This window comes from Miscanthus floridulus, chromosome 19 (genome assembly GCF_019320115.1).
Source record: "Miscanthus floridulus cultivar M001 chromosome 19, ASM1932011v1, whole genome shotgun sequence".
NCBI lineage: Eukaryota > Viridiplantae > Streptophyta > Magnoliopsida > Poales > Poaceae > Miscanthus > Miscanthus floridulus.
The window spans coordinates 10126851-10151545 of NC_089598.1; the positions used below are offsets into that span (position 1 = coordinate 10126851).

The window sequence follows — 24695 nt, forward strand, 5'->3', positions numbered from 1 at the left end:
ATTACCAACAAGCATTTCTGGCACCATTGCTAGGGATGACAACTTAGTAATGAGTGATGCTAAGAAATGCCAACAAGCATTTCTAGGCGTCCGTTGCCGGGGATGACAACTTAGTAATGAGTGATGCTAAGAAATGCCAACAAGCATTTCTAGCGCCATTACCTGGGGAGGGGCACAAGGCTAACATAATTGATCAAATAAATACTTATTGATGAAATCATAACTAGCACCTCTGCTTTAGCAGTACTTACCCTTGTTTGTTTTTGTTCATATCTTATATAGGGTATTGCAAGATTGGTTGTGATTCACCAATAACTTTCAATCAGAATCAAATCAATCAAGAGGAAGCTCAACACCAGTTTCTAAAGTTATGGTTGATAAGACTCTGTGTGAATTCTCTACTCCAAGCACTGAGAACATTCACATTGGACCAACACTCAAAACCAACAACCTTGAGTTCGAGCTCAAGCCAAGCCTCATCAACATGGTGCAAACTACCCCGTTAGCGAAAAGGCACATGAAGATGCTAGTGCTCATCTTCAAAATTTCCAAGAGATTAGCAGCACAATTATCAAGGACATTGATCAAGATATCATACTACTTTGCATGTTTCCATTCTCACTAGTAGGAAGGGCTAAGCAGTGGTTCTACACCAACAAAGAAGACAACAATACATGGGCAAAATGTTCAAAGGCCTTCCTAGCAAAGTTTTTCCCCATAGGCAAGACCAATGCCTTAAGAGGAAAGATTTCTAACTTCCAACAACAGAAAGGAGAAAGCATTCCAGAGGCATGAGAATGTTTCCAAGAATACATTTTAGATTGTCCTCATCATGGAATGGAAGATTGGTTGCTCATGCAAAGCTTTTACCATGGATTAACTCAAAAAGCTCATGAACAACTCAATGCTACTACTAGGAGAATCATTTATGTCACTCACCCATGGAAAAGCTAAACTCTCATGGAGAAGATAGCCTCTAATCAAGGTTGGTCTCAATGCAACATCTAGACATGCAATAAGAGCGAAGAAGCACCAAGAGAGGTGTGTGCACTATCAACTAAGATGGATGTCTTGTTGAATTGGCTTGAATAGCGAGCCAATTACAAGAAAGATCGTCAGGCCATACAAGATGCCTTTAATTCTCAAAATATATGTGAAGAATATTTGGGGGTTGATTTCCCCGAATATCAAGAAGATGCAAATATTGTCAACTCTGCTCCACAACAATAGAGACAAGGATGGAATCAACAACAACAATGGTCAAATTACCAAGGTAAGTACCCAGGTAATTACTATAATTCCTCTAATCCTAAGTAACCATCTATGAGAGACTTGATCTTAGAACAAGCTTAGATTTACGAGAATATCTCTAAAAAACTTGTTTTCAATGATAAGGTCCTAGAAGACATAAACACTAAAATGGATAGTTTTTCTTCTGCCATAAAAGACCAATATAGCTATAATAAAAAGTTAGAGTCACAAATAGCTTAGTTGGCCACTACGCTGCCTTTTGCCATTAACCTTGAAAAGGTCAACGCTATAACCACAAGAGGTGGCAACTCTACTCATGATCCGTCATATCCAACAAGGACAAGTAAGACACCGGTAGCAGTACAAGCGGAGAAGAAGGACGATGAAGTTGACAAAGTTGAGCCACAAGCACAAGAAATGATGCAAGATTTTCATGACACTAACCTCCTACCATTTCCACGTAGAAATTGAAAAGCTATAATGGATGAGCAGTTTGGTAAGTTTGTAGAGGTAATTCAAAAGTTATATATCAATTTCCTCTGCTAGATGCCATACAAGTACCCACCTATATGAAGTAACTCAAAGACATTCTGAACAACAAGAGACCACTGCCCACCACTGAGGTAATCAAGTTAACAGAGGAGTGTAGTGCGGCCATTCTGAACACATCAGCTATCAAGAAGAAGGATCTAGGATGTCCCACTATTGATTGTTCGATCGGAAACCAGAATTTTGAGCATGCACTATGCGACCTTGGTGCCAGCGTCAGTGTCATGCCCAAAATAGTCTTTGACAAACATCAACTATCCAACACTCACACCAACATCGATGTGCCTGCAACTAGCCGACCAATCGGTCCACTATCCTGCAGGAATCACCGAAAATATTTCGGTAAAAATAAGAAACTTCTTTGTTCTAGTGGATTTTGTAGTACTTGACATGTAGGAAGACATGAAAACACCCCTCATACTTGGGAGACCTTTCTTGAGCACTATAAATGCACACATTGATGTCGGTGCCAGGAGAAATCTGATTCCATATTAATGGGAAGGAGGAGCGATTCGCCTTCAAGCCAAGACCAGAACAATGCTCTACATTGGAGTGGCAAGAGAAGCAAGTGTAACCATCAAGGTCTCCATCTCTAGGGCTAAATAATGCACCCTGAAGAATTAACACGAATGGAGAAGCCCGGTCTGGTGGACTTAAAATTCCTGAACCCTCATCAGGAGGTAAAATCGGTAGTTATCCATATTTACTTTTTACTTTGCATAAATTTACTTTAGCATATTTACTTTTCTGCATTTGCATTGCATTTAGAAGAAAAAAATAAGATAAAAATTCTCATCATGGCACTATAAAATTCAAGCCCCATGTAAATAATTTTTACGAAGCGTAAAAACCCATAATAAATATTTACCAGTGAAGGCGTAAAAAGTTAAAAATATCATCCATTCATCTTCTTATGTTTCATAGTATCATAAAATATTTTTGCATTGCATATATATACATGTGTATATGGTAGAAATATAGGCAACCGGGGCCCACAGGAAACATGGAGGACCCACTCAACCACCACCCATCACCTCCATCAACTCTCCACCAGCCATTTTTTAGTGCTTCTGCACCGACGAGCACCAGAGCTCACTTAATCACGAAGCAAGGAAATATCTGGAGGAAGAGGAGGCCATTTGGTCACCATGTGCGGCCAGCCAGGCCCCACCACTTAGCCGGCTGGCCTGCTGCTCTCCCGCCTATAAAAGGCCACCTTCCTGGCTCCCCAATTCATTCACACACACTACGAAACTAGCTCTCCAAGTTCAAAATTTCAGTTCCCAAATTCGTAGTTTAAAAATCCACTTAGTAGAAGTGTTGTTCGATTTAGAAAGAGTGACAAGAATTAAGAGGGAAAATCAAAAAAATAGGGTGAAAGTTCTGCCAAAATCTTGATTAGAAAATTCATTAGGCAATCAAGAACGACTAACCCTCGGATGACTAACCCTCGAATGACTAACCCTCGGATGACTAACTTCTAGATGGCTTACCGCTAACATTTTATTTCCTAATCCATTCCACGAGTTTTGTTATCTATTTATTTTGTAGGAAGATGAGCAAGTTTGTGTGCAAGCTCAAGCACGCGGCATCGTCGCATTCGATGAGAAGCTCTTATTCTAGGATGAGCGCTAACATGAAGATCGACGTTCCATCTCCCGCTGTCAGAGCACCGCCTCGGTCATCCTTAGTTGAAAGGAATATTCTGCTAGAGGAGAAGCACCTCAAGTTTTCGAAACAAGACAGAGAAAGACGCCTTCAAGCAGTTAAAAGTCCAAAGTTTCATTCCTACTCCTGCTTATGACCTAGCCCTTCTACACGCAACAGGTATGGATCTCGAATTTGAAATCATATTTAGAACTGTTGGATGGGAAAATGTTTGGCAAATTGATGAGCCAGATCTAAGCTCTTAGCACTAGAATTTCTATGCACTCTACAAACCACTGATACTATAGCTACATTTAGACTCTTTGGGAAAGATTTTTCTATCACCTAGAGGGAGTTTAGTAAGCTTCTATAGGATTTAATGCACAATGCATAGTTGACGTTGACTCTGCTCTGCAAGATTTTGATAGAGTGAAATTCTGGAGAGAAATATTCAGAGAACTCATAGTTCACCGTCCTCACACTAGTGATATGCATCACCCTACCCTATGCTTCATACATAAGTGGCTAGCATTCTCTTTATTTCCTAGAGATGATTTTTGCACAATAAGGATTGATGAACTTAAGTTACTGTATGCCATGGTTAAGAGAAGGAATGTTCCACCTTGTTAAGTTCTTGATGAATCAATGGAAGGAAGTTTTTGATCTCAAAGGTGATGTCAGGTGTACCTCTTTGGTCACTCGCATTGCCCAAAATTTGGGTCTATTGAATAATGCTTTAATTTCTTACATTGATGACATCGATCGATGGTACATTGATTATGAATATTTTGTCAAGGCTCATATGCTCAAAAAGAACAATAATGGGCAACTTGTCATGATATATCTAGGATCTACAACTGAGATTCCGTTACCAGACCGGAACCTCGGTTTGTATGCGGTGAATTCTTTTGTCTTTGATCTATAGGTTAAGGAAGCAGCGCCTCATAGAAGTGCTTCTGCGAGAATAACTCGCAACCCATAGCCCAGGTACCGTGGTGATGACCCAATTCCAGAAGGACTGGCTTTCACTAGCTATGCAGGCTGGGATCAACCGGGATCTTCCCGCATGTACTAGCCTGAGCATGCTGGTTGGGAGCAGCCATCTCCTCATCATTCCGAAGGCTCATGGCAGTAGGCTTTGAGTGAGCACTAGCAAAAAGGGAACTTCCCCAACTACTGGCCATAGTACTATGAAGAAGTTTCAAGTGGCCACCAGGGAGGACGTATGTCCTTCTCTGCTCGTGGCTATCATGACCAACACATGGGCTACCATGACCGGTAGATAGAGCATTCCCGCCTCGACACCAGGCTAACAACAATTGAAGAAACACAGCAAGACATTTAGAACACATTTCACCAGCACTCCTAGTGTCAAGCAGAAATGGGAGATCGCATCACCAGCATCCAGCAGCACCAGCAGCAAGATAATGAGAACTAGAACTACTTGTTCTAGAAGCTCAACTTCGACCCACCATTCTGATTAACTGAAGCAACACCCTAGCTTGGGGTAGTAGGATCCCTCATTATCTAAGGGAAGTTTTCTTTTCTAGTATTTTGTTTCCTTTTCATTATTTATTTTCAAGTCTATCTTATATTAAAAAATGCATAATTAAAAACAAAATAAAAATTTGTCTTTATCTTTTATATATATATTAGTAGGGTGTGATCTAAAAAATGATGAAAACCAAATAAAAAGAGTGTATAAAGTTTGTTTTAATTTCTATTTTTAAGAGCTGAATAAATGAAAAGAACTTGAAGATGATGTCTCATGATGGAAATGATGAATAGTTGCTCTGTTATAATTCTTTTCAAGTACCTAGTTTTCAGCCATGAATTCTTCCGAGTTTTGGATAAGATTGTTTTGACATGAGGATTTGCTCTGAACTTGAAACTCGTGGGTAGCAAATGCTTAATCTAAGTCTAGGTAATTGACAGATATGATATGAGAAGGTCTGAGCTACTATTTATCTTGTTCCAAGTGATACTAAAGTTCTGGAGATTTCTTTTGAAAAACATAAAAATGCTACATGATAAGTTTCTGTATGACAAAGCTTGAATTCCTACCGAGAGCCAAACTTGCTATTTTAGGCTAGGAAAACTTCCACTCATATATGCTACTTGTTTTGCATTGAGTTTGGTCAAGCTTTGTTGACCCTTATGAGAGGTTTGTCATGCTCTTAAAATCAAGATCACATACACACCACCCACATATGCACTACACCTACATTGGGGGTAGGCGCAAAAACATGCCATTCCATCTAGATCCACCCAAAAATGTTCTACTCCTACACTGGGAGTGAACACCAAAAATATGTTTGATAGGTTTTCCATCTGAATAAAATGCTCCAAGTTCTTGTTGCTATCTCTCAAAAGTTTTGTTGCAGAGAAGAGGCATGGGCTATGTAAGAGTTATTCATAAAAAAGCAGAAAAGAAAGTATTCAAAAAAATGGACAAGTGTCCGAGACATTGAAAACAATGGGTACTTAGATACCCGCCTAAAAAAAGAGAAGAGATGAATAAGATAGCTCATGTTCTCTTACAAGTGTTTCCAAGTGCCAAAAGAGAGATATGCTTTCAAGGAGCATAGTAGAATTAGGCTAGCCACCATATATAATTATATATCCACCATATATTCCACATATATGCACATCTTGATTTGATTGTGTGACTTAACTCTCTTTGGATCCAAGGTTTGACTTTACAATATATATATTACAAGTATGCTCTTTCATGTTATCACCATTCCTAAGAGCTTAACATAAGCCTTAGTTGTAGGAAGAAAGGCACAACATCACTATTGCCTTGGTAAGGATCCACAAATACCACATATATTGAGAGACTTGAGAGTGTCATACAATGAAATCTTTGAGTTTTATTTTAAAAAACCTACAAAAACTCTGAAATAATGGTTGAGCAAAGAACTTAAGACATAGTGCTTGACTTGATTGTTTTGTCTTTCAATTGCTCAAGACCCAAGTGAAGGCTACAAGCCCCATGGTCAAAGGTAATATGGGTAAGTTGGAATGTCAGATCAATTTATTCTAATCTGAACAAGAATTCTTGTTTGAACGCATGTGTACTTTTGAGGAGTGAAAACATTGTAGCAACTCCTGATCCATTGCTAAGTTTGGCATTGCTCAGGGACGAGCAAAGGTTAAGCTTTGGGGAGTTTGTTGATGGTAGTTATCATCCATCATGAACCATCAACATAACTTCAATAATGCATGAAAATGATCACCAACATAGACTTAGGGGTGTAAACTGACAATTTCCACGAGTTTTGGTAAATCTATGTTTTTAGTAGGGTTTATCCACGACATAAATAGCACCAAAAGGTTCTAGATGACACCAGAGGACTCCACACCGAAGATGACCACGAGAGACCTCTAGGTCCTGTCAGCCTCCATCTTTGCACGTCGGTTCTCCACCGCCTTAAGGATTGCATCTCCACCGTTCTTCAAGTCGGTTTGATCCGAGGGTCCAGAATTGATACTTTGGCTTATATATACCAGCCCCTGACCCTCTCCCTCAGGCATCATTGCATAAGTCAAGATTAAATTAGAAATTAGGGTTTCTAGATAGAAGAGAATAGAGCTCCAATTCTTCAAGTTCTAGTATAGGCTAGTTAGCAAGATTTAAGTAGAGTTGGGCTATTTGCTCAGGATCTCTCTTTATTTAATGACATTGTGCTACTTCAATACTATGTTGCTATTTATTATGTTCCTAGTTTGCTCTAGTTGTATGCTTGATATAGTTATGATTGATGATGAATTTATGCATATGTTCGCAAAGCGCTTAGCTCAGTACTCGAGTCAGTTAGGTGGTCGACATTAGTGTAAGTGTGGTGCCTAAATATTGTTCACCTGCGGATGCACTCTACACTCTAGGCCATGTGTTAGATCGCAAGTGTGACACTCTCATTGAGTCCTTTGTAGTCCACTCCCCATTTGTAGAATAAGTAGAACCCGGTCACAAAGGGAGTCAAGCTCTCTTCTTGATCTTCCTTAGTAATGTTCCTTATGCATAGATACAAAGTTAATTATGCTATAGATGAAAGTGTATATACTAGAGTGTACAAAAGACTTAGTGAATAAGGAATAACTTAGGAATCTTTTCTCTTAATTAATCTCCTGCCTAGCCATACTACATTTATAAGTGTCTATTTCTATCTCTGGATTACTATCAGTGCCTTACACTTATCATTAATTTATCATATGACTTACCCGTGTTAAAGCATGAGAGTTAATGATCTTATCATAAGTATACATATTTGTACACTATCTCTAGCCACCCCATCGCTCCTCTCTATGGATAAAATATAAATAATGATACCTAGTGTACTCCCTGGGTGAAATGCTACAATGGTATATTATCTGTGCGCTTGCTGATACTTAATATATATAAATTTACAAGTGTTCTCAATAATTACCAACAAGCATTTCTAGGCACCATTGCTAGGGATGACAACTTAGTAAAGAGTGATGCTAAGAACTGCCAACACTCACCTTCCTTTGCTCGTTGTATCTCCTACAGTCATCAGATCTTGCCTTCCATCCATGGCCGGAGAGAAGCATCAGTGGGAGGAGTCCGAGGAGGAATCTGCCGAGAAGGATGTGCCTCCCTTTGCCCAGGGCCTTCCGTCTGGGCTTTATGGGGTTTCGAGTAAGGATAGATCTTTTGTTGACTTCATTAGGGATGAATCTGATGCATTTCTTGATGTAGTGGTTTCTCATCGGTGTGCACTGGTGTCGTGGTCTGCTACTGTCTGGGAGGCCTTGTCACCATCACATCCCTCGGCAATGCAGGCCATGCTGCTGCTAGCCTCAGCCTTCCTCCTCTGATGGTGAGGAGGCTGAATGAGATGAGCACTGACATCCATATCATGCTGAGGGGACCTAGGCCATGGCTAGGGCAATCCCTCTGGAATGGGTGTCAGGAGGTGGAACGGCTGAAGGAGTGCCTTGCAGATGACCTAGACCATGCTCGGTGCCACAGATGGGGAGGCAGCCAATGCTAGGGCCACCGACGCGGTGACCCACACTGAGCTCATCAGGTGAGTTGAACTTCTTTATTTCCTTTATGGAATTGTTTTCCATCTTGACTTTGATCCTTCGCATTTTTTAGCAATACAAGAGCAGCTAGGCACTATCCTAGCCAAAGTGATGGATCTTCACCGGGCCAATGAGGAGCTAGTCAGTAGGCTGGTGGAAGTGACTCGTCTACATGACAAGTCAAAGGATTGGGCACGTGGCGGTGCCACCATGGCGCGAATCAATAGCAACCGCTGCGTGGCGTTGGAGAGGGCAGTGGAGGCCACCGTCGAGTTGGTGCAACCAATAGGGTCAATCCTTCGTGAGCAGGCTCTCAACCTTCCTACCTGAATCAAGGAAGTGATGGTGCATAGGATTCACCATGGGACCGCGGCGGCCCTTGCCGCTGCTCACCTTCGTCTTCAGCCGGAGGTGGACCTACATGCGGTAGAGCTTGGGTTCCCATTGTAAGGCGGAGGTGCTCGAGGACCTCGACGTTAGGCGACTAATAGCCAACTTCGGTGCCACCACCAATGCCACTGCGGTGGTTGTAAATGTAGAGCAAGTCATCAAGGACACTCCTTGTTGAGGCCAGGTCCTGTTGGTTTGCTTTTGTGTAAAATGTTATCTGAATAAAATTTTGCTTTGCAGACCAAGTAGTTGTGTGATTGTACTAGTAGCCCCAGAGCACTCGAGCTAGTTAGTATAACATGTATGAGTGCTGAGACCACACATATCACCTGCAACTATTTTGGCACTGCCATGTTAGTACAAAGCTCCCAAGCGTACTGAACCAAATGTCGACTGGCCAGTATGGCCTTACTCGGGAGGTGTCATTGTGTAGCACTTAGGACATAGCTCCCAAGCCATTCTTTAGGAAAGTGTTTCCCTGGCTACCTGAGGCATAAAATCCTTTCGTGCATAGCAACCATATTTTTTGTTGTTTGTCTTTTTTTGAAAAAAAGGGGGAAGACAACGGTTTGTGCATATTAATAGCACTTGGTAGGGTTTGTCCTATTGTCTTTGTCCCTCCTCTACTCGAGATTGGCCCGAGGTTTATTGCAATATGCATCGTTGGTGCTCTAGGCCTCGGTCACAGGGTCCTCCCTAACGACCGGGTCATTTTTCTCTTCTTCTAGCTTTGCTTCCTCGGGCAGACCGAGTGCCTCTGGTGGCACCGATGTAGCCGACGAAGCGGAAACCATAGAATCAGGAGGCAAAACACTGGCCGAGGTTTCTAGCATGAGCCGGTGATCTAGGGACCAGTGTGAGTGTCGGCACATTCCTGAACCCGCCTCCTATTTGTCCTTATCAGCGTGTTTTGGCTCATCCAGAATTAGATCCCATTGGGCCTATTCTATAGCCATCCTCTCGCACTCGTATGCATCTTTAAAGTTGTCCACGATGGTGATGACGCCATGGGGGCCTGGCATTTTGAGCTTGAGGTAGGTGCAATTGGCGATTGCCATGAATTTGGCGTAGCAGGGTCTCCCGAGGAAGGCATGGTAAGGACCCTCAAAGTCTATGGCTTCAAAGGAGAGTGTCTCCTTGCGATAGTGTACTTGGTAACCGAATGTGATAGATAGAGTGATCATGCCGAGGGGCATAACCTATCATCCAGGGATGATCCCATGGAACGGAGAATGTGAGGGACATAGTTTGCTCACCTTGATGTTTAGCTTTTCGAACGCACCCTTATAAAGGATGTTTAAGCCGCTTCCTGCGTACATAAGGGCTTTCTTCATTTTTATGCCTCCAACGACCGCGCTGACCACCAGAGGGAATCAACCAGCCTCGATGACATGATTGGGGTGGTCGTCCCTATTGAAGGTGATCGAGCGCTCTGACCATCTCAAATAAACAGGAACTGCAGGTGCAGTGGCAAAGATGAGACTGTCTAGTTACCTTCTCAGTGACAGGTGGTCCTTATTGTCCTAGTGGCCCCCCAAAGATGATCACGACACCCCCGATGTTGGGGTAGCTGCCTTTGTCATCCTCATCAGCATCGTCCTTCGCCTTCTTCGAGCAGGCCACCCTTCATCTTGTCTTTGCCAGCTTTGATGATCTGACATTTGTAAGTATGGCAGTCCATGGCCAAGTGATTCACCAAGAAGCCATGGTTTTGACATGTCTAGTTTATGATCTCATCAAATTTTGCACAGCCTCTGTGGCTTTGTTTGAATTTATTGCCTTCCTGTTTCTCGGTGTTGGCCATAAGCTTGCCTCTACGCTTATAATCCTTCTTTGTCGATGGGAATTAGTCTGCGTCATTGGTGAGTCACGATTTATATTTGCCGTTATCAGTGTTAAAGAAATCTTCACCATCAGTGTGCTCGTGGGCTAAGGCGAACATGTCATGGAGACTGATGTTCTTCCTTCGCCCAATGTCCCAAATAAGGGGTTCATTGTCGATGCTGGCGGTAAAGGCGATGATGATACTAGCGTCGGGACATCCTCAAGTTTATTCTTGCGCTATGTAAAGCGCTTTATGTAATCATAGAGACTCTCACCGGTCTTGCATTTGCATCTAAGGAGGTACCATGAGGTGCCTGGCTTAGTGTAAGCCCCCTCAAAGTGATTACAGAATGCCTTCTCGAGGTTAGCCCATCGCTTGATTGTGCCTTCCCGAAGGTTGTTTAGCCAGTTTCTGGCAGAATCAGTCAGGTAGATCAGAAGATATTGAATCATGAAAAACGTGTCCAGTGCGGATGCCGCTTTCATGGCGAGTTGGTAGTTTACCAGCCAAATCTTTGGGTCTATCTCACTGTCATATTTCTCAATGTTTGGAGCATGGAACCTACGAGGCGTTGGAGCCAACCAGATTCGATATCCAAACATGAGGGATCCTACCAAGTCACAAGGATCGCCCTCAGCAGGCACGTGGCGCCAGCTCAGGGTTAGTTCCTAGGATTTCTCCCATCATGATGAGTACCACCCTCACCATTAGAGTAGTAACTACTCCCGAATCGTTGTTAGCCTCGTTGTCTTTCGTGACTCCCTCCATTGGCAGAGTGCCCTCCGCCACCACCTCCTCACCCACCACCCCCCTGCCCGCCATCCATTGTTGCCCGATTATGGGGTAGGACCTTAGCGGCATCTAGGGATTGTAGGCATGGGGATCTGTTAGATTAGGTGCGGTGGTCGAGCCCCCTAGTCTCGAGGTGCGTGTATGTGTGTAGCAGATGCATCACTAGGTGCTGGTATGTGGCTATGAGCTCTTGAATCCTTTGGAAAGCCTATCGGCCCTCTTCTGTGGATGGCTACGGCATCGCCATCGCTTCCCTCATGGCCTCAGTCCAAGTTTTGCTCAGCGTTAGAAAACACCAGAGCTGTGTTCTACTGTTGGAGCTGATGTCAGAGTTTCTGATTTTCATCTGCTAACATGTCATTGTGATTAAGTAGACTGATCCTAGGCCTGCTGGCTGGTCTCATAGGGTGCTACATAATCAAAACCGACATGATCATGGGGGGAACATTCAGGGGTGATGTACCCATTCCCCTTGTAATCATTTGCACCGAGATAGCAACTACGCGAATGCTAGATGATGCCATCATTGTCAACATCCATGTGGTTAACTTCATGTGGCCAGTAGTGATCATATAGAGAAAGGCATGAAGCCAATGTGTTAATGAGTTCGACTGGCTCCAGTGTAGTGTGGCCTGATCGCTCTCATCGGAGTGGTCTAATTGTTCCAAGACAGTGCCACCCTGGCTAAGATTGTGGATGGTGACCCCAACTAGGTTCGAGTCAAGGCCGTCATTACCAGTGATACCGATCAGTATGATGTGTGTTCTTCGGATTCTCTATGGGAGATCCAAAAGGTGGCATGATAGCCTGAAGAAGCTGAATCAGGCGAGTCATCGCCATGTGTGTTAGTACTCCCGAGGGTTAGGAATGAATTGGATCGGGTATCAGCATCCGCTATCGGGACTGGATCCCTGATCTTGTGAAGGAAAAGAGTGGTGTTGTGTCTAGGCTCTTGGCCAGGTTTGACAAAAAGCTGACTGTGGTAGGTTAGATGGTGAGCGATGGTGAGTAGCTTCTCCATTGTTGGCCTCCTTGTGGGGGTACGACCCTAGATACCCTATGGCAGACTACATGGGTTGCACCCCTAAGGGTGGTCCAGCCCACAAGATGAAGCCTTGCGGAGCACGGCACTGCTCGGTGCGCCCCGCAAGACACCAGGAAGATATCCTGAAGATACTATGAGATCTATTAGGATATGTTCGATCCCATGATTCCTATAATCTATTATTACTTTCTAGTTATCTCCTAGATCTAATCGACTTGTAACCCTACCCCCAGACTATATAAGGCGGGCAGGGACCCCCTCAAAACACACGCAACATCATATCATAGCAAACACAATCCAATAGGCCATAGGAGTAGGGTATTATGGTCCGAACTTGTCTAACTCTTAGTGTCTCTATTGCCTTCTTATTCTTGATTACACGCACCTCTGCCGATCAATCTACCTTCGTGGGATACCCCTCGGAGGACTGCCGACGATATTCTATCGACAGTTGGCACTGCCAGGTAGGGGTGTGCATGATGTTTCCATGTTGAACAAGATGGTACTGTTTTGTAGGCTCTTTGTCCCTCCCACAGCCTAGCCAGATCTTCATGGTCGGGTCGATCTCCTAGGTCATCAACGCTGACGGAGACAGAGAGCTCATCGAGCCGGTGTAGATCGATTCTGCGTTGATCACCCCAACACCTATAACTATAGACCCGATCTCGGAACCGCCTCCGAGGTCAGTCTTCACCAACAATTCACCGCCCGCTCCCCCTCTACCCAAGGAGGCAGATCAATAACTGATGATCTAATCGCATCCATCGATCAGGTTGGCCAGAAACTCACAAACTGCCTCACCATCACGGAATTGGCTCTTACCACTCTGGTTCAGCACCGACCACCCTTCGATTCAGATCTATCAGAGGTTGATCAAGAAACTCCAAGCAGGGTACGGCCCTACCCTTTGGGCTCACTAGTGTCGTCCGCCACCTATCAAGATGCCCTAAGGGGCAAATTTGCTACCCAGGCAGGAGACATCTATCCTCTTGCCGACTAGATCGCCAACCAGCTCCTACCCACTGTCAACATGCTGCACATTGGCTGATGCCCCGAAGCATCCCTCCAAACCATCCTAGAGGAAAATCCAGACTTCAAGTCCCAGGGCTCGATGGAGACTAGTCGCTGAAACCACCTGCCGTACAACCTCCTTTCCCACCCTTCCGAGGAGGCAGAATTTTCAACGTCAGCGTCGATAGCCCCCCACGGGACGGGGAAACCAATGAGGACCGCGCCTCTTGTATCAATAGGAACGCCAACCATGCATAGTGACTGAGCAAATGAGGACGCCATTGTGCTAAGCCGATGCTACTAGCAACGAACAGCTCAACTTGCAAGGGAGGCCACTGCCCACTCCAACACAACCTCGACGATGAATTTGTCCTGTGTTGATGGTCATGACATCTACAAGACCCCAAGCGCCAACTTGGCCATGGCTGCTAATGAGCTCACTCGGCTCGAGCAAACACCAGAGGTCACCAAGGTCGCCGCAATGCTCAAAGCAACACACTACTAGGTCAACGAGATCTGCCAGGATCAGAGACCTTCCTACTCGACGAGCTCAATTCGTCGATCCACCACGCCAAGATCCAATCGCCACCCTAGCCGAAGTTGTTTCGCCGACCAGCACCGTGATGATGGACAACCCCTCTAGGGGGGAGCTAGGGGGAACCTCATCGACTACCCTTGCCAACACGACCAAGAAGTTGACCAAGACATCCGAGCGCACATCAACAATCTCCGAGACGCACGATGTCATATCAACGGGCACTGTTTCTCTCACCATGAAGAAGAAGTACGCCAGCGTCAAAAATACAAGCAAGAGTTTGGTAATCCGGACTTAGCCCTTCAGCCACTCAACGCCAGCAACACCGCAGATCATGACGACGATGATCCCGAAGGGCTTCGAGCATTCACAAGGGCACTCTAAACACTCCAGTAGCCCCATGGTTTAAAAATCACTAGGGTCGAGCCCTATGAGGGATGGATGAATCCCACACAGTGGCTACAAGCTTATGCCACTGCTGTGCGTGCCACCGGGGGAGATACCAGCATCATGGCAAACTATCTTCCCATCATGCTGACGACAACTGTGATGAACTGGTTCACAAGCCTCACCCCAGACTCCATTGGATCTTGGGAAGAGCTGAAGAAGGTCTTCACCGACAACTACATGGCTACATGTACTTGGTCGGGCACCAAGCATGATCTAAATCGCATCTACCAGAAACCATCCGAGCTCCTTCGTAGCTACATCAGACGCTTCTCCAAGATGAGGAATTCTATTCCCAACATCACAAAAGTAGAGGTCATCACCGCCTTCGTCCGAGGACTCCATCACCTGTGACCTCCGCTCCAAGTTCAATCGCAAGACGCCAAAGGGGATTGGCGAGATGATTACGACCACTGATCAGTATGTCGATGCTAAAGAGGCCAAAGTACACTTCAACGAGGATGCAGGGCACTCATCGCCCAACTCATAGCAGCGACAAGTGACCCGACGACCGATGACATAGCGACCATTGCTACGACGACCGCAGTCACCATCGCAACAGTGGCCGTGATCCGCCAGAAGGGTCCAAATCTGGTCAATATTGCCCCCACCGACCAAACCACATCAGTCGCTGTCCGTTGATGAACCTTGCGCCAAGCGCAACTACGATGAGCAGTACAAGAAGATCCTCGAGGGCCCGTGCCCTCTCCATAAGAACAACAAGCACAAGATGAAGGACTACCTCGGCTTGGCTAAGGAGTTCTAGGCAAAAAAGTCAGATGATGACACTAATAATGGAGCAAGAGGCTGCCTGACCACCCAGGGACAATAACAACGCCTTCTAGGATCACGACAAAGTGGTCAGCCACCATCTTTGGGGGCCTCGCTACCGCCTGAGAGCAGACGAGATCAGAAGCTCACCACCCTGCCAAGTGCTCACCGTCAACTGCAGAAGATGCCATCACCAAGCCCAACTATCGCCCCTGGTCCAAGGTCCCCATTACCTTCAGCAGGACCTGACCAGTGGGTGGACATCCCTTACATAGGGTGTTTCCCCCTCATTCTAGACGTAACCATCAGGAAAGTGCTTTTCAAAAAAGTACTCATCGACGGTGGTAGTTCTCTGAACCTCCTCTTCGGTGGAGCCCTAAAGAAGCTGGGCCTTGGAATAGGAGACCTCACACCCTCTGACTCCTCTTTCTAGGGTGTGGTACCTGGCAGCGCATCCAAACCACTTGGAGAGATCACCCTCCCAGTACAGTTCGGCACGGCTAGCAACTACCGCAGTTGAGCACATCAACTTCTATGTCACCGACTTCAACACCGCCTACCACGCCATACTTGGTCGGCCAGCTCTGGCCAAGTTCATGGCCATACCACACTACACCTATCTAGTACTGAAGATGCCTTCGCCTACTAGAGTTCTGGCTCTATGGGCCAACCTCTCCATCGCCTACGCCTACGAAATAGAGAGTCTCGTCCTCACTGAAGCCACCGACCTCTCTATCTAGATGGCTAGCATGGTCACCGATGCCAAGACGGTGCCCGCTGATGACCTAGAGATCCCAGCGCTGGAGCCTCCACGTGCCTCCGCCAAGTCCAAGGAAACGAAGGAGGTCGAACCTCGACCTCGATGACCCCACCAAGACTATGAAGATTGGGGCTCACCTTGACCCCAAATAGGAAAGCACGCTCGTCTCCTTCCTATGTGCCCAAGCCAATGTGTTTGCTTGGCAACCTACAGACATGCCTGAGGGTACCGTGGGAGAAGATCGAGCACTCCTTGAATGTCTCGCCGACCACCAAACCGATCAAGTAGAAACTCCGATGATTCGTACCAGACAAGAAGGAGGCTATTAGAGTAGAAATAAAATGGCTCCTAGCTGTTGGATTTATTAAAGAAGTGTATCATCCTAAGTGGTTAGCAAACCCTATTCTTGTTCAAAAAAAGAATAAAGAATGGAGAATGTGCGTTGATTACACCGATCTCAACAAACACTGTCCTAAAGACCCCTTCGGCCTGCCTCGGATAGATGAGGTTGTAGACTCCACCACCGGCTATGAACTGCTCTCCTTCCTTGACTGTTACTTAGGCTATCACCAGAAATCCCTCAAGGAGAAAGACCAAATCAAGACACCGTTCATCATGCCTTTCGGTGCGTATTGCTATACCACTATGTCCTTCGAACTCAAGAATGCTAGGGTGACCAACCAAAGGGCCATTCAGATGTGCCTTGACCAATAGATAGGCCACAACATTGAAGCTTACATTGATGATGTGGTCATCAAATCCAAAACTGCCGACAATCTTATCGCCGGCCTCGAAGAAACATTCGACAACCTGAAAATATACAGATGGAAGTTGAACCCTTCAAAGTGCATCTTTGGAGTTCCATCCGACATACTCCAGGGCTACATTGTCAGCGCCCGTGGCATCGAACCAAACCTTGACAAGGTCTCTGCCATCACCAACATGAAATGGCCAACCTACGTAAAGGATATATAGAAGCTTATAGGGTGCATGGCTGCTCTCAGTCGCTTTATATCGTGCCTCAGCAAAAAGGGTCTACCATTTTTCAAACTCCTCAAGGCTTTCGAGCGCTTTTCCTAGGTCAGAGGAGGTAGATACAGCTTTTGAGCATCTCGAGTTGTTTCTAACGAAGCCTCCGATCATGACGGCTGCCCCTGACTAGATGAAACCCTACTGATCTACATCGCCACCACTTCTCGCATTGTTAGCACAGCTATCGTCGTCGAGCAGTGAGGAAGCCAGACATGCCTATAAGGTACAACAGTCCGGACCTACTTCATCAGCGAGGTCCTTAATGAGTCCAAAACTCATTATCCTCAAGTTCAGAAACTGCTATATGCCATTCTGGTCACATCGCGCAATGCTCCACCATTACTTCAAGTACTACTAAGATCGCTATGGTCATCGAGTTCCCTCTAGGGGACATCCTTCATAACAAAGAGGCCAATGGCCGCATCATCAAGTGGGCTGTCGAGCTCGGCACTTACTCCATTGAATTCAGAAGCAGGCCTACCATCAAGTCACAGGCGCTCGCTGACTTTATCGCTGAGTGGACCGAAAATCTAAGAGCCCATCCCTATGGCTTGCCCCGAGCACTGGGTGATGTACTTCGATGGCGCTCTCAACATCAGCGGTGCTGGTGCTAGCATTCTATTCATTACGCCGACCAAGGACAAGCTCCGATACGTTCTCCGAATTTATTTTCCTAGCCTCCAACAATGCCGCGGAGTATGAAGTGTGTCTCCACAGACTCCGTATAGCCATCGAGCTCGGCGTCAAACAGCCTCATGGTATATGGAGACTTCGCGCTGGTCATCAACCAGCTCAACAAAGACTGGTCTTGTTCTAGTAAGAAGATGGACGCATATTGCGCTGAAATCAAGAAACTCGACGAAAAGTTCTATGATATCGAGTACCACCACGTGGTATGGGATTAAAATTAGCTCACCGACCACCTATCTAAGATAGGATGTTCTCATGCTGCGATTCCACCTGGGGTTTTCATTCAAGACCTCTTTATGCCATCCATTAAGGAAGAGAAGGAAGTTCAAGAAATCCCCCCCGTCGAACAACTGGTACTTGTAGTACCTTCATCGATCACGATTGGAGGGAACAATTCATCAAGTACCTCACCAGCGCTGACGTACCCACCGACAAGACCGAAACTAAACGCTTAATCCGTCGCAGCAAGCATTATGTGCTGGTAGACAAAAACTTGATGAGGAAAAGTGCCAAGGAAGGGATACTGTAGAAATGCATCACCCAAGAAGAGGGAGTAAAACTACTTCTTGAAATTCACTCTGGTTCCTGTGGCAATCACGCGGCCTCAAGAAACCTGGTGGGCAAAGCTTTCTGAGCTAGTTTTTACTAGCCCACGGCCATCACCGACGCAGAAGACCTTGTCTAACGTTGTGAAGGATGCCAATTTTTCACCAAGCAAATACACGTGCCGGCGCAGAAACTGCAGACCATCCCAGCTTCCTGGCCTTTTGCATGCTGGGGACTAGACATGATTGGGCCTTTCAAGCCTACGCCAGGCGATTTTTGATATGTATATATCGCCATTGACAAATTCTATAAGTGGATCAAATATAAGCCGCTTGTCTTAGCCACTGCAAAGAAGGCAGTCGAGCGCTTCAAAGATATCATCCACGGATTCGGTCTCTCGAATAGCATTATCACCGACCTCGGAACTACATTCACTAGGCACCATTTTTGGGACTTCTGTGAAGACCGATGCATCTTTGTCAAATACATCTCTGTTGCCCATCCTAGAGCTAACGGCAAGGTCAAATGGGCGAACGGCATGATCCTCGATGCCCTCAAAAAGAGGCTATATCAGAAAGAGGAAAAGCATCCGGGCAGATGGCTCAAAGAGCTCCCAGCTGTGGTCTAGGGACTGCACACTCAAGCTTGTCGCAGCACTGGTGTGTCTCCATACTTTTTGGTCTATGGTTCAGAAGCCATACTTCCAGCGGGCATTGCCTTCCGAGTACCTAGGGTACAACATTATAATGAAGAGCAAGCCACAGCTATTTAGACAGAGGACATCGACAGGGTCGAAGAAGAACACCTGATCACTTGCATCTGCACAGCCTAGATACCTAGAAGGCTTGCGAAGATACTACAATCATAACATCAAAGGTTGTTCATTTGCGGTCGGTGACCTCATTCTCTGTCGAAAGCAGAAAACCAAAGGGATGCATAAGCTCTCCTCCCCCTAGGAAGGGCCTTACATGGTCAAAGAAGTTACCCGACTAGGATCTTACCGGCTATGCAACATGGAAGGAGTCGATGTCCCCAACTCATGGTACATCGAGCACCTCATATGTTTCTATCCTTGAAATGCTCTAGATATATCCTCTCCACTCCATGATGAATAAAGTTTTTGTCACCATAATTTGTCTCCATTATTTCTCCACTATGGTTTAATCTCTATTTGTGGTCGCCAGCTCTAAGCTACTCCTTAACAAACTCTAATATGTGATCTCCATAAATACTCCGACACGTTTCTCCATATTAAAATATCTCTAAGATATTTTGCCAACCATCAGGCAGCACACGTTCCACTCTATATTCTTTGGAGAAAACCCAGTCCCTGATATCTCCCTACACTGTGCTATGGGCTCCTGTGCTCTGCATTATGGGTGATCGACTGTGGTTCCTTGGTCATGTCTATTCCTCCTACACGTGCACGGGCTCCACGCTCGATGTTATGGAATATGGGCTAGCCAAGGCCAAGAGCCCAGTAAAGAACTAACTACTCGGACGCTACTTATACCACATATAATTGCGTTAGGGTTAACATTACATATATTTTTCAACGAAAGGGTTAGCAAGACGCATAAACATGCACATGTCTGCATACAAACATTTATGCACATACATAAATGTTTGTTTACGTCCTCGCGCGTTTAACTATCCTCTCCAGCTGTTACATACAGGTCCCCTCCACTCGGATTACTGGGCTTGGCCATCGCCATCCACCTCGCCGAATAGGTCGACGTCGCCGGCCAGCTTCTTCGCCACGTCCTCCGCCTCTTCCTTCCACTGCTCCTATCTTGTCGCACCTGTCCCTCTAGCGAATCTAGCCCATATCACTTGAAGGTTGATCGCAAGGTAGTGGGACTGAACCACCACCAGGGCATGCATCACGACGGAGACTGTGGCATCATGGTTGAAGCTTTTGAAGTTCTCCCACGCCACTTTGCACCTGTTGATGATGGTGTCTGGACGAGGTGGCCTATCGTCGGGCTAAGGAGCTGCCTCTATGTCTATGCAGTCAAGCACCGGCCTGACTCTAGCCACCATGGCGTTGAGCTTTCTCCTCTGGGTTTGCGCCTCTAGCTCTAGCATGTCGAACTACACCCTGGTCCTTTAGCGGTATTCTGCAGGCACCAAAAGGACCCAGTCAAATGAAGAAATCACTTTAGCAATAACTCCGACCATGAACTACTCACCTCTTAGCTCCTCAGCCAGTTTCTTCGCTCGCCTAGATGCCTTCCCCTTCTCTTCCTGGAGCTAACTGACAACCTGACGCAACTGGTCGAGCTCCACATCTTGCTCTACAAAAGTGACGATCGTCAGCAACATTAAAGTTGTTCGGCAATATAGAACAAGTTCACTGATTCATAGTACCTTTTTTTCTGCTCAGAGACGCTTCTTAGCTGCTTAGAGCTACGCTCTAGCTGCTCGGAGTTGAGCCTCAACTGCTCGGACATGGTCGCCAGCTGCTCGGATAAAGCCCCCTTCTAGTACTCCAGGTCCCTTGTGTTTGATTTAGCAAGATCTCGTTTGCGATGGGCCCTCTGGACATTTTTCTCCATCAGCTTCATAGCCTCCTTCAGCTTCGCATTCTCCTCGACGAGGGGCTCCATCCTCTTGATCAGATGCCACCGTTGTTCGGTAGTTCGTGCTATGCCCTATAGCAGCATCAAGATTATAAAGAACCCTATTGACCAACACCAAAGATGGATATTGCCGATGCAATACTAACCTTGATTTGTGTGGTAGAACCTCCTAAATTATAGGACCCACATGCATTTGTCACTGTCCAATGACCTTTAACAACTATGCATATGTTCCTAGAAACTTAAGAAGTCTATCGGGTGTCCTCGGGGAACCCCGAATCATCCATGATTTCCGAGCAAGATCACATTACAGAGTCATTGCAGTATTACAACATTTATTCAAATATATACATCAGAGTAAAAATAGCAGAAGTCTTACAATAACTTAGTTTATAAAACAGTAGTTTCAAACCTCACAACTAAGTTTGATGATTATTACAAAACAAAATAGTGGAGTGGCATTATAATATAATACAAAACACACAATGAAACTGCCCTGCCCAAGGGCCACACATTTACTTCTCATCGTCAGATCGAACAATAGTCATGCAGCACGATCCAAAATAGATCTGCTCATGAGGCTCACCTACAACAAGGGTCAACAAACCCTGAGTACAAAAGTACTCAACAAGACTTAACCAAAATAAGAATTAATAGAATGCAGGAATGCAGGCTCAGGGATTCAAGGTATGGCTTTAGCAATAATCAAGGTTCTTTTGTGTAAAAGCTTTTTAACAAAATTCTTTATATCAACAGTTAAAACTTCATAAAGATCATATACAAAGCTGACATGACCCACATTGAGATCATGAAACTTCATATCCAACACTTTCTCAAACCACTTCAAGTTTCAGTTGTTAATACTACGATGATGAACAGAGAAGTGAGTCTCCATAACCGAGGAGCAACGACGATTCGAACCGATTATAAACCCAGCTGGGAATTCCAGACCACACGACATATGCAGGTCCTCGACCTACATATACCAACCTACTCTCGGATCCTCTAAAACAAGAACGGGTCCACGCCACCCGAGAATACAGTACTCCACGAATCCAGCCCATTGCCATGTGGGTACATGCTATTCCCGCCATCTCTCCACTCCCAGTGCGCGAGTAGCCATTCTTGTAAAAGAATTGCCAAGTTAAGGCTTACCGGAGTATGTGGTTAGTACTACAAAGTCTCACCGCACACAGTTCAACAACTGATGGGCCTTAATCGACACAGGCGGAAAGAACCCGCTCATAAGACCTCCTCGTCTTGTGGCTCTCACATACCGAATCCGCCCGGTCTAGATTTATTACTCCACATGCTCATATCACATGATAACATAAGTAACCAAAGATCCATTTAAAACCTGTAGGTGACAGGTACTCACCCGGCTAAGCATGATTAAGCATAACTAGGCATTTATGAATTAAGACTGGTAACAAGGTAGATATAAAAAAACAAGGTTGGTAATGCACCAATTAGGTTTCCACTCAACTCCTAATCACTTAATGCAGTATAGAAAAGCAAAAGCGATAAAAACTCGTAAAACACAAGGTAGGTTTAAATGCATCTGGGGCTTTCCTTCGTTGACGGAAAAGCCTGGTTCCTGCGACGATCCACAAGTATTCGATTCGACCTCAACAGACGAATTAACCTCCTCTGCAACTTGATTAACTACCACATGTTCACCTTCGTTCACTACATGTAGTAACAATGCCATGTTTAACAGGATGCGGAATACGAAATATGATGCTTGATGATGGATGCAAAAGTTAACAACTAGAATACAACTTTCCTTCGCGGTACAGTTGCAAGCCAATAAAACCAACTAACACTAACATCTAGGGTTACGACAAGTTAACTTATTAATGACCTAGGGCTTATGACATAGGTGACTTGATCAAACTGATCTTGAAACCCTACTGGTCATAAAACATGACCAAAACAAGATCAAACCCTAACCTAACACTTAGGGTTTGCTTTAATTCAATTTTTAATTAATTTGGAAAATAAGCTCAAAATGAACTTGTTCCAAATGACCTCAAAATTTTATGCAAGCTTCCACATGACAAATTAGTGTATCAAAATAAATTTCATAATTTTTAGGAGTTATACAGTGCTCTACAAAAATTATGGAAATTACATTTATCAATTAATTGACTAAATTTTAGGAACATTAAAAATTTATTCAAGTTTCCAGTTTCATATTTTTAAACCATAATAGGTCGACGGCAAAAGCTCAATAGAGCTATGGCAACGGCGGCGACACTGAAAACAGAGGGGGAGAAAAGAACGACGACGATAGTGTCTCGGCTTTTAAAGGACGGCCAGGAAGCCAGAGGAAGCCATGACGGAGCCTTTTCCCACGCCTAGCGCGACGCCTAATGACTGGCCACTGACCGCGCCTGGAAGCAAGCCTGAAGGTCGCCGGCGGTGTAGCAAGAGCGGTGAGCACTGTTCACTTTAATTATAGAATTGCCATTTGTTTTCAATGCCAAATTACTCCCAAATTTGTATAACAACTCAAAAATCTCCAAAAATAAAAGTTGTTCAAAATCCAAAGTTCTACAACTTTGCTTTTATAACCACCCCCTAATTCAGTCTACATTTTGAAATGAAAATTTGAATTCGAAAAGGGGACATTTAAGGAATTACGCCTTTTCAAATTACTTCAAATTTTACTAAACAACTTGGAAAACTACAAAAACAAACTTTATATAACTTGATAAGCTCTACACTTTTGCTTTTGGGCTCAACCCCAAAATATGCTTAGATTTTGAAATGAGTTTTCAGGGTAGGATTTAAATACTGAAAATCAGGGTTTTCTTGAAAATTCAAATTCAAACCAAATTTTGAAGTTGATTCAAATAATACAATTCAACACATACCACATAAATGTAAACTTGTTTTAGTGAATGCGTATCAAAGTTTGCAATATGACCAAATGCCTTGCAATGCATATGATAACATGTCCTGTTTTTAGTATTTAAACACCCGAGGTGTTACAATCCTTCCCCCTAAAAGAAATCTCACCCCGAGATTCAAAGCCATAGGGTAAGTAATGGAAAAGGAAATGTGTCAGTCCAAAAACATCCAAAACTTGTCCATAAAACAGCTGAGGTCCCTTTACAAAACACAACTTGTAACAACCAAGCTCAACTAACATTACTCTATATAGACGCAAGAAACTCTAGAAATTTTTCTAGCAAGTAATCTTTGGATTCCCAAGTAGCTTCTTCTTCGGAATGTTGATTCCATTGTATCTTGTAGAACTTGATTGTGCTTCTTCGAGTAACATGATCTTTCTGATCTAAAACTCGGATAGGATATTCGGAATAAGTCAAATCTAGTTCAAGTTCCACTCCTTCAACCTCAACATTCTGCTCAGGCACTCGGAGACACTTCTTCAATTGAGAAACATGGAACACATCATGTACAGCTGTGAGATGTTCTAGTAATTTCAAGCGATATGCCACTTTTCCATACCTCTCTAAAATTTGAAATGGTCCAATATATCGAGGTGCCAACTTGCCTTTAACACCAAAATGGGTAACTCCCTTCATTAGTGATACTTTCATATATACAAAATCTCCTTTATTAAACACCAATGGTCTACGTCGTCTATCCGCATAACTCTTTTGTCGGGATTGAGCTATCTTCAAATTACTTTGTATTTGCTTAATCTTGTCTTCTATTTCTTTCACAAGGTCAACCCCAAAGAACCTTCTTTCTCCAGGCTCAGACCAACTCAGCGATGTTCTGCATCTACGACCATAGAG

General features: G+C 44.6%; 1 non-coding gene across 1 annotated transcript; it reads right to left on the reverse strand.

Annotated features, from left to right (window-relative positions):
- Positions 1–731: 731 nt before the first annotated feature.
- On the reverse strand, positions 732–838 carry LOC136530223 (small nucleolar RNA R71). The gene has a single exon (XR_010777707.1). It is a non-coding gene; the product is annotated as a small nucleolar RNA R71 (small nucleolar RNA).
- Positions 839–24695: the final 23857 nt, after the last annotated feature.